This window comes from Zootermopsis nevadensis, unplaced genomic scaffold (genome assembly GCF_977971745.1).
Source record: "Zootermopsis nevadensis isolate Lab colony 2312 unplaced genomic scaffold, Znev_1.0 Znev_ptg000001l, whole genome shotgun sequence".
NCBI lineage: Eukaryota > Metazoa > Arthropoda > Insecta > Blattodea > Termopsidae > Zootermopsis > Zootermopsis nevadensis.
In genome coordinates this window covers 437,839-456,453 of record NW_028259133.1, presented here as the reverse complement: position 1 = coordinate 456,453, position 18,615 = coordinate 437,839, and the positions used below count along the sequence as shown (strand labels likewise).

General features: G+C 45.5%; 1 protein-coding gene across 1 annotated transcript in view; it reads right to left on the bottom strand.

The window, feature by feature from the left end:
• The window catches only part of Scp2 (Sarcoplasmic calcium-binding protein 2), a 37,460-nt gene extending 22,594 nt beyond the window's left edge, over positions 1–14,866 (bottom strand). Inside the window, exon 1 of the mRNA XM_022080418.2 lies at positions 14,848–14,866. The gene's annotated coding sequence lies outside the window, so the exon portion shown is untranslated. The remainder of the gene's footprint in view (positions 1–14,847) is intronic.
• Between the last annotated feature and the right edge of the window lie 3,749 nt (positions 14,867–18,615).

The following is an 18,615-nucleotide window of genomic DNA, read 5'->3' as shown; positions in this document are numbered from 1 at the left end:
TGAGCGACCATTAGCTTCGCAAGAGAGATTCTTCTTCCTGGAGTTACTCGTAAGAAAAACAATGATGATTATGCCATCTACAAGGTTCTTAAGCCTAATAAGGGCCTCTCTTCTGTGTTAGAAGTCCCCAACACAGAGGGAACAAAAACCAGGAACATTTTCAGTGATTAAAAATTCTCTCTCTTACACACACACACACAGCACGCACGCACCGGAAGTATGGGGTGGATTCGAACCCTATTCCTAAGACCCCGCAGGTACTGAAATCGTAAATCTTGGCGTTACCTCTGGATAAAATTGAATCTGAAGTCGGATTCTGAGAACCATTTGTGACCGCCATGATGCCAGTACGCATCTAAGCTGGCCCTTCCAATGACGCGTATTACGCAATTTAGAAGCTTCTCGTCTTCCAAAGGGGACGGAGCTGCACTAAGCCTGAGACCGAAGCTTTACCTGCCAACCGATCGCACAAATACGTACTATTTTTTCCTTCCTTTGTCTTAAAGCGGGCTCGCTCGAAGGACAGCGCAGACTCGCGCCAACTGTCCTCCGAAACAAAGACCGCGGGCCAAGATTTTATCGTGAAATTAACTGACGAATGCAAGTCGTCGGACTATTTACATCGGCAACTGTTAAAGTGCCTGGTGTCCCCTGTTTGTTTATAGGATATCATTACCTTAATCTATTTCAAATATAAATTGCGGACGTAAGCACTGAACAATTTCAGTCTCGAGTGAGGACGGACTAAACGATGTCTTGTTCCTGCTTCGAACTTCTGCAAAATTAAGACAAATTCATTTACACAGAAGTGGCCACGCCATCACTTGACGAAGGATCCTCAGATCTGTGGTAAAAGAGGTTCGAAAGATATGAAACTTTTCTTTCGATAATTTTGTGCCATGTTAGGTTAGGTTAGGTTAGATTAGGTTAGGTTAGGTTAGGTTAGGTTAGGTTAGGTTAGGTTAGGTTAGGTTAGGTTAGGTTAGGTTAGGTTAGGTTAGGTTAGGTTAGGTTAGGTTAGGTTAGGTTAGGTTAGGTTAGGTTAGGTTAGGTTAGGTTAGGTTAGGTTAGGTTAGGTTAGGTTAGGTTAGGTTAGGTTAGGTTAGGTTAGGTTAGGTTAGGTTAGGTTAGGTTAGGTTATGTTATGTTATGTTATGTTATGTTATGTTATGTTATGTTATGTTATGTTATGTTATGTTATGTTATGTTATGTTATGTTATGTTAGGTTATGTTATGTTATGTTATGTTATGTTAGGTTAGGTTAGGTTAGGTTATGTTAGGTTATGTTATGTTATGTTAGGTTAGGTTAGGGTAAGGTTAGGTTATGGGGCTGCATATTTTGCTTTGCGTTAACAAACGAAGCATTGAAGGCACGCATCTGAAATTTGGTATGGGATAAAACAAAACATACGTGCGAATTCTGTATTAACCACAATTCTTGTGAAGTCTGATCATGAGCTATCTGCATATTTTTACACGGTCAGCTGTAATGTTTCTTAGTAATCGCATTCGATTCAGAATTCGCACCAACAGGCTCGTAGCTTACACACTCAGAGCGCCTTAGGAAGAGAGAAAAAAATATCCTGCATTAACTTACTCTGCTTTCGAGATGCGGCCATGTTGGTATTATTAATATGCAGTTAGAAGTTACGAAGATCTGGCCAGTGCAAGATTCAGTCCATACGAGGTTTGATAAAAATGTGTCATTAGGTTCGGGAGCTCTCAGAGAACGAGCAGACGGAAAAGGCGACACCAAAAGCCTGCCACTGCTCGTAAGATAAAGAAAGTAGGCCGAACGGCGCACCTTGCCCAGAGACAAGGAGATCGGTCAACACAAACCTCTTGGAATTGAAGAAGTCGATGGTTGCGGAATGCAATGGCGACCTACAGTTATCGTGGGTATTTTATGTAGGCTCAGAGGATGTGGCTGCAACCTTTTCTTTCAAATTTTTGCAGACACGTTTCTAAAATAAGAAATAATTAAAATATGAACAGCTCGCCGTCACATTCTTGTGCTAATGTTCAGCCTTCGTAATGCTTATAACGTAGTAATTTTCACGTTCAGAAGAGCCTTGGAAGTTCGACAAATAGTCGGGGGGCCGAGTACAGTTTCGTTGGAAAACGTGCGTGTCACGAGATCTGTTCTCGAGGTGAGTTGTAGGTTGCTGGGATGTCTTCCGGCTTCGTGACACGATCTTGAACCGGAGGCTGTCAAAGTCGGAAGTTTGTCGCTGGAGTCCCTGCATCAGAAATTGTCGACTTCTTTCAAGCCGACAGGTTTTAAGATGAAATTCGCCAATACAAGAACTGTCCAAAAGAGCACGTTAAACAATTCACCCCTTCCGCCCACTGCCTCGAAGGAAACCGTTTGATACAAAATGCCATGAACCGAAAAGCGAGTTGTTAGTTAGTTTGTCTTTGTGTGTGATTCGTGAAGGGGAGAAGTGTCTCTATAGAAAGGAAAGAACTTTGCATGTCGAAATGGCGAATTGCCGATGGAGTGAGTCTGGTTGAAGGCCGTGCTGTAGCTCAGGTGGCTAGACGCCGGGATCTCACCAAGTAGACCCAGGGTAAGTCCCTGATGACTTAGGTGAGATTCGCGGTGGACGAAATGGCACTGTTGCAGGTTTTTCTCACGGCACTTCGGTTTCCCCTCCTTCTCGCCATCGCTGACCTGATCCTTACTTATCCTTGGCCAATTAGCACGACGTCACAACCTTCGCACTTAGCAGTTTTGACGTTCGTTGATATATAAAGCAATTTTTGCTTGTTACAAGTTTCTTTTTGTGTCCATTACCACTACAAAGAAAGCTGACGAGAAATACGCGAATGGAGTTCGGCAGCATCACTACGCCCACTAGCCGATTGATCTGCGGCAAGAGAAGATGTGAAAATTACGTAGAACCAGAAGTCAACATGACTGCTAGTTATTAATTTGCTGACTGCGGTGGTCTCACCGCATCAACTGAGTCACTTCAAGGAAAAGTAAGAGTTGCAAGTTGTTTCCTGTACTGCATTAATGTAAAAGCCATTCCGAAGCGGCTCGACTTAAGGCATTTATCACGGAGAGGTGACATCTGTCTCTGCAGAGCGAGATTTGCGCACCCACCGTAAATTACGGAAACACAAAGACGGTGTTAAATGAACTCAAATACGAATCCAGGTGTTCAGACTACTTAAAACGAAAGTTAACAGATCTGTTTAAGACACAGATTGTGTCAGAGTATTTGGGAACAAATTTATGAGGAGAAAATTTGGGAATAATGTTGAATAATCAACACCATGACGGGAAAATTACACACGCCAAAATGCTTCAGATATGTAATTTTATCCAGGTATTAATGGTTGAATCACCGAGGGTGATACGGGTGGGACGTGAATGAGATGAGAGTTTTAATCGGATAGCCTCAGTTCGAACACGTCTTAATGAAGTAGCGTCTGAAGGCTGAGAAGCCAGTGGCGGATTTTGTGTGAACACGACATTGAATTTTCGGGTTACACTGAGGGCAAAACATTTCGTGTCCAGCTAACCGACTATCATCTTATCAAGAAAGATGCCTGAGCCATCTGCAGCTTAGGCGCAAATCAGAGCAAAGTCCAGTGCCCCTTTGAATCCATCACAGCCAGCAATAATTTTGGTGATGGATTATCGTCGATTATATGAACTAGCGAAATGTGGTCATCGGAACATCCACACTCCTTCCAGCTATTCGAGAGAGCGCCCATGTGTGTGCCTTAAAGTGACGAAGACAACTCAGACCTTATTTGTCATCAAGTATTTTATTCACGCAATAATCCGCTGGTATGCGCAAGTTAGTAAATGTATGCATAGGCGACCAGTTCTGGCGCATGTTCTCTGTTATTCCCACTAGATTATCAACCCGTGAATGTTCTCTTAGCTTAACCTCTGTAGATGATGTCACTTGTCTCCGACCACAGTCAGTGCCACTAAGGTCGCTCGCACTTTGCCTTGCAGTACCCCAGCACCCTTGGTCATCCCAGGCTGGCCTGCTGCTTCCAGAGACTGTCACAATTAAGAGCGTTGGTCTGCGATAAGAAATACTTCCTCAGGTGCACATTCATTTAAAATAATTTCTTCAAATCCTGCAAGTACACATGTTCTAGAAATTTGCTGTCACAATTACCGAATGTTTCTCATTGCAACGATATTTTTTAGGAACTGCTAACTTTTGACCGGAATGTCACGAAGTTGGCTCCAGTGGCTCACCCACGGAACTTCGGCCAAGTCGCTTACGTATCCGAAGACTGCGGTCGGCTGTTTCTGACGGATCGAAGTTTGTGCTGACTTCGCATCCGACACCTGGTGGTGTTGGTTTTTTTTTTTTTTGGGGGGGGGGTACGATCTCAAAATGACGTCCTTACCGAGTTGAAGGACGAGTGAGTTGGCGCGTGTGATATTCGACGTGACTCTTTTGTCACGAATCTGATAATAAAAATAATAAAAACGTATTTCCTGCAGCTTAAAACTCCGGCCGCCTTGCTGCATTGTGAAGTGTAAACCTTAAACACTCAATAGCATTTGTATTCAAACGCTTACTTCAAAGACTGCAACTTTCCAAGTTTATTTCGAAGGAAAACTGTCACAGAGTTTTTGAACAGTATTCCATAGTATGTAAATTTATATATATATAAATTTCATAATATATTTAAATACATTCAAAATATTACATTCGTACTTTAATACATGCCAGAACGTTGCCTCTCGGCACAAGCAGGAATGACCTTGAACTTAAAAGTCCCCGTTTTCCGCCTCCATTCACATCACCGAAGACAATGACGAGAACAAGCGAAAACTCAGCTGTCAAAATTGAAAATGGAGGCGTCGCTCGCTTCACGCTGACTTTTGACCTTGGCACTACTAACCTTTTCTCCATCTTACGAGCCGCTACGTTTTGTGGGACGAGAGGACGCTCATCCGCGAGCAGAAACACGAGGGTCGTGGCCTACTCTGTCCATCTGCCTTGTTTCCCTCTGATCTCGTTTGGCTCTCCAGCTTCTGAACCTGTTCTTGAGAGGGCGAATGCCCCCCCCCGGGGGGGGGGATTATTACAGGAAGACGAGTCAGCTGGATCATTAATTACGGCCAGCGCCAATCCAGAGCCAGTTTTCTACTCTGCCTTCTTCAGGTGATGTATATAAGATCTTTCGTTGAAGTCATCGAATTATAATCTAAAGTTTCTATGCACGAGGTTCTTAAGGCACCAGATCTACTCTCAGCTAGGGTTCTTAATTATAAATAGATTTTTCATCATTTTGGGCCAATAAAACACCGCGATCCTCATTGTGCGTGTGTCTTCGCCGCTTGGACACTGGAGTCGCGGCTTCGAACTTTATTCGCGGCACGGATTTTTGCCCTCGTCTTTCCGTGTTTTGAAAGATAAGCAAACGGCTCCGAAGCCTCACACAAAGAGGCGCCGTCCGGTCTCCAAGAACATCGAAGCCGCAATATAACTGAAGAAGGAAAAGACGGTAGGTTCCTTAGAGAATTGTAATACTTTCATCAGAAGGTGGGTTACGAAACAATTTCGGGAGCCTATTGACATCAAATGTCGGTCCGTCTGTCCGCATATAATAACGCAGGATCTTCTAAGCGGAGTTTTGCAACATTCTGTATTGGTGATTTTTTTTTTACTAAAATTCAATTTAAATCTGACGGCAATAAGACACAACTTCTACAAAGACCCGCATAGAATTCTGAGCGAATGTCAAAGAGATTTCGATAAGAATTTCTGCACAAAAATGAAACAAAACACTTTTTCTGTGAGCAGAGCCATTCCCGAGGCAATGAGGCAAATGGATTTTTATTTTGTGTTATCTCGGGGGTTCGAGAACTATTTTTCCATTAAAGGATGATGTCGGATGTCGTCCCACGCCGCTCAATTTGCAAGCGAACATCAAACGGCAGCTTAATGACAGGGCGAACGCACCAGAACCCCTTTCCCGACTGACACTCATTAAAGCCATTTCAATGTTCGATACGCAGACGCAGTTCAAATTGTTCGATTATGCAGATCCAGAACTGATTTGTACTAAATTTGACATGATCATTCATTGAAACCAGGATAAAAACAACAACAACACACACAAGAGAGAGTCTAAACTCCGGGGAAAAGTGTCCTGAGTTCGAATCTCGTAGAGGGCGGCTCCTGTAGTTCAGGAACTAAGCACGACAGAAGAACGGCGCCACGGTCAAAGTTGTTTATTTAGAAAAGAAGATTACAGAAAACAAATACCAGAAACCCCCCCCCCCCACCAAAGAAAAAACCTAACCTGGGCTGCATTCTCGTTGAGGACGTTTTACGTTGCACGATAGTCGAAAGTAGAGATTTTGTTCCTTAAGCGGGGATGTTACAGCAATGACCGTGCCCGCGACAAATTTTCTGGCAGTAAAGACTGACGATAATTGTAAGCATTCGTCGAATTTCCCAGCAGCGAAACCGCGGGCACTCCGCTGTTTTTATTGTAAGGAAGGACACAGGCCTCTTGATCACTAATCTGGGAGGAGGAGGTCAGAAACGTGCAATTAGGAGGTTGAAAGAGGTACAGGATGGAGGGAAATGAAGAATATTGATGACCAAATGCCTTGCCACCATTTCAGTTGACGCAGAATATATTTATGATTCTCCATTTGGAGAGAAGAATTTTAAAAAGCATAGCTTTGTGTGCGACAAGAATTCAAAGTCAGAAATGTCTGATATCACGGAAAACTCTTAAAGCCCCAAGATTCGTTTAAACCTCACTTGAATTTAATTCCAATTTTACGTTTCCAGCAATAATCATTTGAGGTTCAGTGGGTTTCTACGTACGACTTTGTACGGTTGGCTCTCAACATCTGAGACTTCGTGATCGCATCTGACGCAGACTGATCGGCCACGGGAAGCAGATCAGGGCAGACCTCGGCGGAAGACAGCAAAATTGTACAATAAGCAGATTGGGGGGTGGGGGTCGTCCACCGAAATTAATCACACCGCATTGGCGGCTCTTTCCAAGTGTGCCTCGGCGGCCCAGTGGCTGCTCTACTAAATTTAACCGATCCCAACGACAGTGTTCATACTAAGTGACGTCACACCACACCTCAACTGTTTAAGCTGCAGTGGTAACTATATGTACCACCTACCGTAGCGCCTGTGGAATTCCAGTGTTCTCCATGCGAACTACTCAAAGAAGGCATTCTGAGGATATTGGAAGTTAAAGTTATATTTTAAGAAAACGTGTTCTTAGGTCAAGAGAAACGAAGCCAATGTCTTCGGAAAGGTCATTACCATGCAGACGAGAGCCAACCACTTGGCACTGAGACAGACGCGCCCAGCCCACGACTTCCTACCGCGTTCCTTCGAGATCCGTATTAGTGTCATCCTCCCTCTCGCCCGCGTCTGCGTCTCCGAAGGGCTTCCTTCAAGTCAGCTTTCTCTACTAAGACGCTGCCAGCATTCTTCGTGCCACCGGGCGTCGCGGCAGAGTGGTTCGTATTCCGGAGGCCCCGTGTTCCAATCTCGGCTCTCGTTATCTCAGTCCCTGAAGCACATTCTGGGATAACACCTTCAGGTGGTCCACAACCGTCTCCTTCCTTACTTATTTCCTTCAATTCATTTTCCACTAATCACATCGTGTTTTTCCTTGGGCGTTCTTCGCCTTGCCTTAGGTCATTCTTGCATTAATCCAGGACATTGTAGCGCAACAATATCGACCAACAATCACTTGGGTCTTTATTGTATGATCCGAGGTCCCATTATAGCAACAAAGTGAGAGGTTGGATATCATTGTCGCTCAACATTTTCTTCCGACACTGGGATCTCGTTGACATTGTTTCTTATATTTATTTAGTGTTCTGTCTGCCGACAGGTCCATATGAACAGGATCCTTCCATCCTTTTCTCGGACTGGGACCTGTTCATATACGTTCTTGGCAGATGATCCAGAAGTGGTTTGCCATTGCCTTCTTCTGTGTGTAAATGGAGTAATTGTTGGGATGCCACGGAGGAAAACTCCGTGTTGCCTAGACCACGGCCTTGCCCAACACAAGTTATAAATTCGGGCACCGCCGGGAATCGAACCCGAGACCCCCAGGATTACAAGGCCAGCGTTCTAACCGCTAGACCCCCGTGGCAGACATTGTTGTGGACCCATAAAGAGTTGCTCGCTCGTGTAAAACACTGACAGTGCCGTAATCAAGGACAATCAAACTGTCAGCGGACTGGCCCTCTTGGTGTACAGACATGAAACATGGTCATTAAACAAGTTGCAACGCACAGCGTAACAAATTTAAATCGTTTGCCTGAATGCGACCTCTGACCTTTAACCAAGGCAGGCCGGCCATCGTAACCATGGCAACCAAGGCAGCCTGGAGATTCCACACCCAGTCACTTCCGAGCGCAGAAGCTCGTCCATCACCGCCGTCCGATTTTAACCAAATCGTTGAAAACTTGCCACGTCAACTTCACGAAATGCACAGGCAACAAACAGCCTTTTTCCTGCATGAATCGCGGTGCAACAGAAAACCTTCTTTCACTGTAAAAGTAACAGCCGAGTGACTCCGCCGGCCGTGTAGCACGCGTTTGCGCCGCCAATTGCGGCCGCACAGAGCGCTGCAGTCGAAAAAGACGCCACGAGGACTCCCGAGGAACTCTTTGTTGCCCGCTACAAGACGGACGGACGGAGGTCCACGGCGACTTCCACAGTAAACGGATGTGAAGCCGGAAGACTCTTCATTGCAGTGTGTAACGCGAAGGAATTTGGTACGAACGTAGTTGGAACGTCTTTTCGATGATGCTCGCACCGACGCTTATTTATGCAAAGGGAAATTTGCCTTCGACCTCTCGCCTCGAAATAAACACCTAGTCGCTCTTCAAAAAGCAAACCTTCATTTTTTTCTTTATGAAGGGAAGTTTAAGATTAAATTGTTGGCAACAGTGGCTTCACGGACTTTATCTTACCTACGTGGCCTATGAGAGGCTTCCTAACATTAAAGATGGCGTTGTCCCATTATTATGCTAGTGAGTTTGAAGAATGTCCGCGGTACATACGGGTCGCCTAAATCGTGTGCTTCTTCGCACTAAAGCCTCAGCCGGAAGTCGAACTGCTGGCGTCCTGTCCGGATCCGTAACTCCGAGCAGAACGTGACGCATCAGCGTCTTCAGCGGGAGCGCTTATCGACCGGAGCAACAAGTTGTCCATCGCCCCCTCCCGTCCTGTCCAATCCAATCCTTCCTATTTTAACATGGAATCACCTACTTTCAGCCCGACGCCCCCCCCCCTCCTCCCCATCCGGATCCAGGCAATGATTCCCCTCGTGAACGCACGGCTGTTCCTTTCAGTGGGGCCACCTACATGCAGACAAATTTACCGACCTGCTAATCGGGTTAGGGACCTCAAGCAGTCTGCGAAAATAATTACTGGAGCTCAGAGCGTTGATCTAGGCGCTCCGAGTGGAGTAAGCGGTCGGTACGGAGTTCAAGGTCAAATGTTTTCCTTCAACACCTGGTGGTCGGTGGATCGCACTAGCGAAACTCTTCCACTTGTCATCTCATATCAGCAAGGACAGATCGTTAGTTGCTAAGACCACTTGAGTGGAAATTAAGTGTTTGCACAGTTAGATAACGTGAGCGCTGTACCAGTTTACTCTTTCAAGGAAACAAAGTTGTCGGCAAGAGCGATCTATAAGATACGGCCTCGTTGACCTTCGTTCAATTACGAAGATTCTGAGCCATACCAGCGGCATGCCATCAACTGACCGCTGCGTTCTCCTATCTAAGTGACGTCCTAAATGAAAGATCTGGAGGAGTGTCGGCGAACATGACATAATTTTCTCCTGAGAAGATTTAATCTTTCTCCGTCAGTGGAACTACACGCCGTAACAAAATTTCGATCGCGTTTGTAATAGGCTCACCCGCCAAAATGTATACTTTTGACAGTGTTTCGCTTTAACTGCACGTCCGGGGTTCGATCCCGACAGGGGCAGATAATATTTCCTCTAGCCTCTACATCCAGACCGGCTCTGGGGCCCACTCAGCCCCCTGTCAAATGGGTACCGGGATCATTTCCCGGGGGTTAAGCTCGGCTGGGGCGTGACGCTGACCACTCACCCCCATCTAGTACCGAGGTCAAGAATGAGTAGGGCTTTAATATCCCTCCTCCTGAACAGCGAACACCGCGTCTTGACGCGATGGCCTGCCAGCCAGCAGCTGTTCCTCCTTGTCCAAAAATCTTAACCGCGAAGTTCTGCTTCGCACGGATTAACTCTCACTGCAGTATGACCTCCGAAACGTTGGTTAACATCGACCAGACTACACAGGGCAACAACCCAGAAGACGGAAATCTTCATACTCATCGCCCTGATGATGGAGGCAGTATGACCTCCGAAACGTTGGTTAACATCGACCAGACTACACAGCGCAACAACCCAGAAGACAGAAATCTTCATACTCTGATGACGGAGGCAGTATGACCTCTGAAACGTTGGTTAACATCGACCAGACTACACAGCGGAACAACCCAGAAGACAGAAATCTTCATACTCTGATGACGGAGGCAGTATGACCTCTGAAACGTTGGTTAACATCGACCAGACTACACAGCGCAACAACCCAGAAGACAGAAATCTTCATACTCTGATGACGGAGGCAGTATGACCTCTGAAACGTTGGTTAACATCGAACAGACTACACAGCGCAACAACCCAGAAGACAGAAATCTTCATACTCTGATGACGGAGGCAGTATGACCTCTGAAACGTTGGTTAACATCGACCAGACTACACAGCGCAACAACCCAGAAGACAGAAATCTTCATACTCTGATGACGGAGGCAGTATGACCTCTGAAACGTTGGTTAACATCGACCAGACTACCCAGCGCAACAACCCAGAAGACAGAAATCTTCATACTCTGATGACGGAGGCAGTATGACCTCTGAAACGTTGGTTAACATCGACCAGACTACACAGCGGAACAACCCAGAAGACAGAAATCTTCATACTCTGATGACGGAGGCAGTATGACCTCTGAAACGTTGGTTAACATCGACCAGACTACACAGCGCAACAACCCAGAAGACAGAAATCTTCATACTCTGATGACAGAGGCAGTATGACCTCTGAAACGTTGGTTAACATCGACCAGACTACACAGCGCAACAACCCAGAAGACAGAAATCTTCATACTCTGATGACGGAGGCAGTATGACCTCTGAAACGTTGGTTAACATCGACCAGACTACACAGCGCAACAACCCAGAAGACAGAAATCTTCATACTCTGATGACGGAGGCAGTATGACCTCTGAAACGTTGGTTAACATCGACCAGACTACACAGCGGAACAATCCAGAAGACAGAAATCTTCATACTCTGATGACAGAGGCAGTATGACCTCTGAAACGTTGGTTAACATCGACCAGACTACACAGACCAATAACCCAGAAGACGGATATCTTCAAATATAATGAGTAATAAAACAACAATGTTTGGAAATTATCTCGGTAAAGAAACTTCTGAGCCACTCTGTACCCAGAGGGATGACGTCGAGTTGATCAGACATCTCGGAAAGTCGGGGTTTTGCATGAGATTCTCAGCTTTTCTGCAGATATCCAGAGTTTACATTCATATCGTAAACTCTTCAAGGCCCGAATTATGCTTAAACTGCACAAAAGTCAGCATTTTAATAATAAGTCAGCCTGGAGGACCTCAGGTCCTATATCGTTTTAGTAATAAGTTACACACGCACGCTCACAAATGTCGTCTTCCGCCCAGGGACGCAACATCGCCCATACGATGCAATGTCTCGTAATCCCCGCCCCCAAATTGCCGATTTTAAGCTCAAACGAAGTCGTCGTACGTGGTTAATTATGCGGTATTTCGATGCTTCTCGTGTTATAGATTTCCTTTATATAGGCGAAATGTAATAAATTTTTAACGGCTTGAACATCGATTTCCTGAAACAGATAAGGAACTTTAAGGTTTTAAATAGATTTCACGTTCTTTTTCATGGAAGGAAATAACAGCATTTGTGGGTCATTCTGCATTCGACGACTAATAGCGCTAATGGCGTTAGAGGGGGAGACACGGCAAGCCAGGAAATGTTTTCCGTTCCGCTATCTGACGAAATTGAACTTCATTATCGCAGGATTTCTGCAACTACTTATCGGACCAGTGATAATGCCACCAGCGTCGTTAAGAACATGACTTTCGGTCTCAAACCACTTATCTGGCGAGATAGGCAACTTCTCGAGTGTCTGCGGGTCGAGGAGATTCTAATGTGACGTTAATTGAAGTGAGTGGCACTCAATTCTTGCGAAGACGCGCCTCTGAGGCAAGAATGTGGCGAATGCCGAATGATTTGAACGAGTTCATCGAGGAAGTCTTCGAAAATTAACAACGAAACGATGCGATGTCAGCCGACCCACGGCGTGCCAGATTGTGCCGCTGACTTGGTCTATCCCTCCGGAATAAAAAAAACCCTTATAATTCAGAGGTCGGACTGATGAAAACCACACACACACACTTTTACTGTTGCTATGTGAGGCGCTCAGAAGCGAGTTTTGTGCACAAGAATCAAGGCGCCGAAACGTCCGCCTCCCAAAAAAAAAACCCATTTTGTGTCGGAGCCGCTGAAACGTCGTACCCCAGCCACACGCCGTGTTTTAAATGACACTCGCAGATCTCAGCTCCTGTTGGTCGATCACAGGGAATCGACAAGAGTTAACTCCGAGTCTAAACAGACGAAGTGTCTAATCCACGTAATTAGAAGAACAGTTATAATTGGAAATTATCAAAATAGCGGCATCTGCTCATTTCATGACGTGTTTCTCACTCGTTAATCAGGATTAATATATATATATATATATATATATATATATATATATATATATATAAAACTCAGACTTGCTTCACTGGTGTCACAGTGCTTCGTAGGTACTGAGTTCGAGTCCCGCGTAAAGTGTTGAGTGTTTGTCATTCATTTCCAAAAGAGCGACAGAGAATCCAAACAGGCCGGCTTGGTCGCCTTTCAGTTCGCGTTCTCTACAGGCAGTCGCCCAGACCCTAACTAGCCAGCCTGATTTACAAGGCTGTGGTTCTAATTCCGACGCCTTCTACATCTGCAACCTAACCGGCACAAGAACAAAGCATTTTTCAAGAGATCTGGCCTGTTTTGAACTTGTTACTGTTTTCACACCCTGTGTCAGACGTTTCGGGAGCTGGGTCTACTCCCGTTGTCATTTCGCTGGCATATATTTATAATATTTGTTAGCAACGGAAGGGGCCATCGGTCTAAGTGATTACTGCGCCAGTCTCAAGGCGACGGTGGTGCCATCTCGCGAAGCGTCGCCTCAGACGACGCCTGCCACATTTATTCAACGCAACAGTACGATGAATCAACGGCTGTCACAAATAATTAACATGCAAGTGTTCAAGACAAATATCAACAGTGGGTAAGGTTAATCGTTTGCAGGGCCCGAGTCCTTCGTTGTTTAACTGTATGGGACTGCAGGACGCAGCCTCAAGCCCTTTCCTACAGCGATGTCCTAAAATGAGGCGGCGAAAATTACTTTAGATTCTGCAGAAGTTATTCGGTCTACGCTCTAGAGAAGCATCGCTCGTTTTTTGAAATAGTCTGCCTAGTTTCGTCATATTTTGTGAATAAAACCTCAGTGCGGAATATTTATGCGTAAAACTAACCGAAGATGGCCGTGTTGTCAGTCTGGAAGTCGTTTACGGAAGTTTTAGAGTTCCTTCCTACGATAAGTAACTCATCGCCCCATGACGGAGGGAGCAAAGACCTCTGAAACGTCGGTAAACGTCTACCAGACTACACGGCGCAACGACCCAGAAGACAGCCATCTTCACTCACCTAGAAGGTTCTTATTACGAATATCAGTCGCTCTTGCTTAAAGCCTTCGGTTCGAATTTCTTCACGAAAGCAGTCACGAAACTTAAATCTAATTTTCCGAAGGTGTAGAAAATTTGCGAGACTTTCGAATTGATTTCTCAGAATTCTTTATCGATTTTTCTTTCCCGTGGAATGTGCTCCTGTGGTTATCAGCCTCGTATTTGCTGTCAAGTGTTCCGATTATCTCACTCCACCCGAGAAGTCCTCATCAGTTAGATAATTCTACTCGTACTTGTCCTACGATTAGTGAACTGCGGGGCACTCGACCTCTGAACCAATCTAGAGAAATTGTTGAAGTTGTTTTGAAGAAACGCCACAACCTTCAGCGTCTGACGTCTTCGGCAGAAATCTTTTACGGCCAGGCCGATGCGAACAGACTCTTCCTCGGTACGAGTGTGACACTCTTAACACCTGGAAAGTTTAACTTATGAAGTTCCATATGCATATTTCTGTTCACGCGGTTCTGTAACTTATGCCAGTCTTCCCTGATTCCGGATTAACACCCTCGACTTGGGGCCACCCGTTTCGGCGAGAGACGAGCAGCGAATTTTCGAGAATGTAAGAAACGGACTTAACAAAGGCTTGGTGTTACTGACGATTTTGAGGTGTGCACCGGGTACTGGTTGGCAAACCTGAAGGAAAGAGATCTCTGGGGAGACCTAGACGTAGATGGGAGGATAATCTCAGTCGGGATCTATGGGAGATAGGAGTTGAAGGAGACTGGATTTTGTTGGCCCAGGACAGGGACCGGTGGAGGGCTTTGGTTAATTCGGTGATGAACCTTCGGGTTCCCTAAGCCATCTAGTTGGTTAGTTAGTAAGAAACGGACTATTTGCAACTAGGCTGACGATTCGAGTATCATTGGGCGTACGAGGTACGCCGACATTGACAGAAATCGATAAATACCAAATGAACGACGCACAAATGCAGGCAGACGAACTCACCGATCTCTGGCAGGCAGGACGGCGCAACAAGTGAGTCGATCGGCACGAATGCAACTGGTTGATGCCGACCGCAGTCAGGAATACGCTGAGACACGTGACTTACAGTAAAGCACAGGGACTCGGGGCAGACAGATATATGGCGCAATAATTTTAAGTCGAAACAGTTCAACAGCAAAAGGCACTATGTCTCTTTCGAAAGCCATCCTCGCGAAATTTAGCTGAAGATCGAGACGGGTCATTCCACGTGGTGCCTGCCTGCGCCACATCGCTAGGCGTTCTTTGTACGAAATGAGCGCACGTGGGGCTCTCAGCACGAGCCGCTGGATGGGTGTCATGAACTCGTAATTCTCCATTTCCCACAGTCGACAATACCAACATGACGGACGCACGAACCTGTAAGGTGACGGCGACAATAGTGCCACTACATTTAGGGTCATTTTACGACGCGCGGAAACAGCACTTTGGAAAATGAACAGCTCCGGAAAGTTAAAACAGCGACAGAGCGCAGCACCGGACATCAAAGGGACTCTCACTCAACCAGGACTCAGGCCCGTCGCCACGTGTTTCATTTGCTGATTGTCGTCTAATACGTGCAGTCGCACTGAAACTCTGTCGCTCTGTCGACGACATTTTTCCGCCGAACGAGCGAATCAGCAGAACAGAAGAAAATCGACGTTTAAAACGAATTCTGCAATGAGAGCGGGAAGCTCGAGTTTCGTTTGGCAAGAGTTCACGAATAAATCTTCCGCTGAAAACGTAGACCTACGCTTCTGCAAACGGATCTTGGGTAGCGTAACATACGTTTGATATGGCATACTTTTTGCCATCTGGGAGCATTCGGAATGCACAGCTACGAGGAACGCACGTGGAAAACGCGAGTCTTACGACGAGGGCTACTGCGATTCAGTCTTGGTATTAAGATGTCAGCCTGCGTAATAATTATCAGGTGACCTCATCTTTAGTTTGCGTGTCCCGTGGCAGCCCGCACTGATCTGATCCCTGCGTACTAAAAGCAGAAATCCCCTTCTCCAGCCCTCCCAATCAGCAGTCAGGAAAATGGAGATGTTTTGTGACCTACAGACCACGGCAGTTCCAATTAGACCAGTCGCTGCCTCGTATTTCATACTGAGTCGTAGTCCCATTAACTGCAGGCTTGCTTATCGCTTCTCCGATATCAGGCCGAATATTAGGCAGAAGTTTTGTTGACCGTCGTCGTCCTGTTCCGCTTTGCAGAAAACGCGTATGTCTGGAAGAAAGTATTCACTAAATCCGTGATAATCTGAGAACAGTCAATAAATTCTTCGCGCATTTCTTGTTATAATTCTCGGTTAAATACGGACGCATTTGATTACTCAAATTAGATCGCATCGAATAACTGCATGATCAGTGAACGATGAGTTACGTAAGGAAGCGGCCGTGGACTAATTTAAGAGAACTCTGCAGTGCCGGAATTTGCTTTGAGAGATTCAGGGACAGAAAATATTAAAGTGTGGAAAAAAAAAATTAAAACTCATTTAATACATTCAGGAGAATATTTGGACAAAGTTAGACATAGATGGAAAATCATGGTAAAAACAGGGCAACAAATCATAACACTCGGAACTTCTTAAACGTAAAATGATCGTGTGTGTTTATGGAACACACCTAAAAAAAGGCGCAGGTCGGTGTTTTGTCTCAGAGTAACGTGCATTTGTAAAGAGACTTCAAACAAAACGAACTGAATCTTGCAAAGTAAGCTTTAAATTAGTGACATTAGTGCAGGAGCATATACGTAAGTACAGACGTAATAGGATTGCAACATAAACGCAAAACCAGTTGATACAGTGGCTCTGTCACAGTTCTACGTAGAAGATGGAGAGACTGTACTCCTCCGAAGCATTAAAAAAACATCATCTATAGTGCAAGCTGTGGAAACCTAAAAAGAAATGCATTTGTGACGAAAAGAGGTGGCTAATTGCGCAGTGCAGGGTCTCAGTTGCTCAGCCGGTCAAGGAATCGACTTCTTTTAGGGAAACCGTGTTCACAGAAGCCGGACACTGGCCGCGTCGTGAACGTACACGTGATCGCCAGACCAAAATATGACATCAGCACTTCACGACTTGGCGAGCATTATTTACCAAACACACACGAGACGCTTAATTCGGAAACAAAGCCTCGGAGCTGATTTGAATAGCGAGTGCCGAGTCACTTGGTGTGCGTTAAATCAGAATGCCATTCGACACCGACAGACGGACGCTCTCAGCGTAATTAATTCCACGCCAAAGGGCAGTCCCTCGCCTGCAGCTCTGAGCGTCGCAGCGGCGGAAACAAAGACCAGGACTGTTTTGAAAGAGGTCTTCTCGGGTGTAGACACGCGTTTCGGGGGGAAAAAGGTGCCCCCCCCATCTTCAGGTTAAATTTCGAAGATATATTCAGTGTATTCCTCCGAAACGTTCGTTCTCAAGTCACTACGACCAACTAGGAAATCGGTACACAAACTCACGCCGACCTGAAAACCTCAAATCCTACAGCAGAGATATTTATTCTGTACTCACTTAGAATGTCTGTGTCATAAACAAAAGAGTTAGCAGCCTGTGACTGAGATTCAAGCGATCCTCTGTGGTATGATACTAAAAAGAAGCTTTATTTTTCGTTAAATATTTGGTAAGACGGAAACATGATTTTTATGCATTTTAAATGTTACAAATGTGAAGTACGTAGAACCAATGCTGTTTAACGAAGCAAATAAGTCACTTAATTTTGTAACTGAATTATGATATTACCAATTAAAACACATCCGTGACCTGGAGAATCAAACTTCGACGTATCGGGTGTGATTAATGCAAGAGTTCACTTCGGAGCTTCCTCGAGGTCTAATGCCAAAGGACACGGAATCCGAAAGCTTTATTCCGGAGGCAAGAACATTGCGAAACCAAGGCCTCATTTCAGAGAGTGAGGGCGCTGGAAAAACATGAAAGGTGCAAATTCAATACAAGCAAAAAGCAAAGACTCAGAACAAATTGACGTCACTCTGGATTACCAGGCTAATTCATAAGCACAACAGAGAAACGTGGAAATATGTACGAAGGGACAGACGCACGAGAAAAGGAAATTTAGACGAATGAAGGGAGATTCTAAGCAACCGGCTCGAAGCGGTTTCCCGTGCTCAGAAGTCCGAGATCTCTGCCCACTTTTACTGATGCAGGTTTACAGATTTTATTCTCTATGAGTTTTCGAGGGCAAATGTTCTTTTCATGCGAAACACCGAGTTTTTTTCTAGAGAGATATTTTCTGAGCAAAGTCCCACGAAAGCGCCCGTTTCTTCTTCGTGACAAACATCTGAAAAGCAAATATCCCTTGAAAGTCAGGAGCCACGAGTCCTGACAACGACAATGTTGTTGCTCGCGGCTGCGAGGTTACGCAGGTGATGCGAACAGCTACAGAGTTATCGATAAGTCACGCAACGCACAGAAGGCTGCAATCCGACGACATCGCCGTGCCTACGCAAGAGAACTCACGTAGATCGCGCTTCATGTTGTGACCTAACCTCGCGTCGCCTGTCTGTTGTCAACTGTCTTTCAGCAGTGCAAGGAACATCCACTGTCGTCGAACGCTACCTGGCATCTCGCTGTTACTTAACTTCCCAGAATTACTTTTAGGGATTCGTTGCACCAAACAGATGGACATTGTCCAGAGTGCATCGTTGAACGCGGTGGACGTTCCCAAAACTCAACGTGACATTATTTTTCTCTCTGCGCAGTGCTTGAATTTTCGTTCACAGCCGATGCA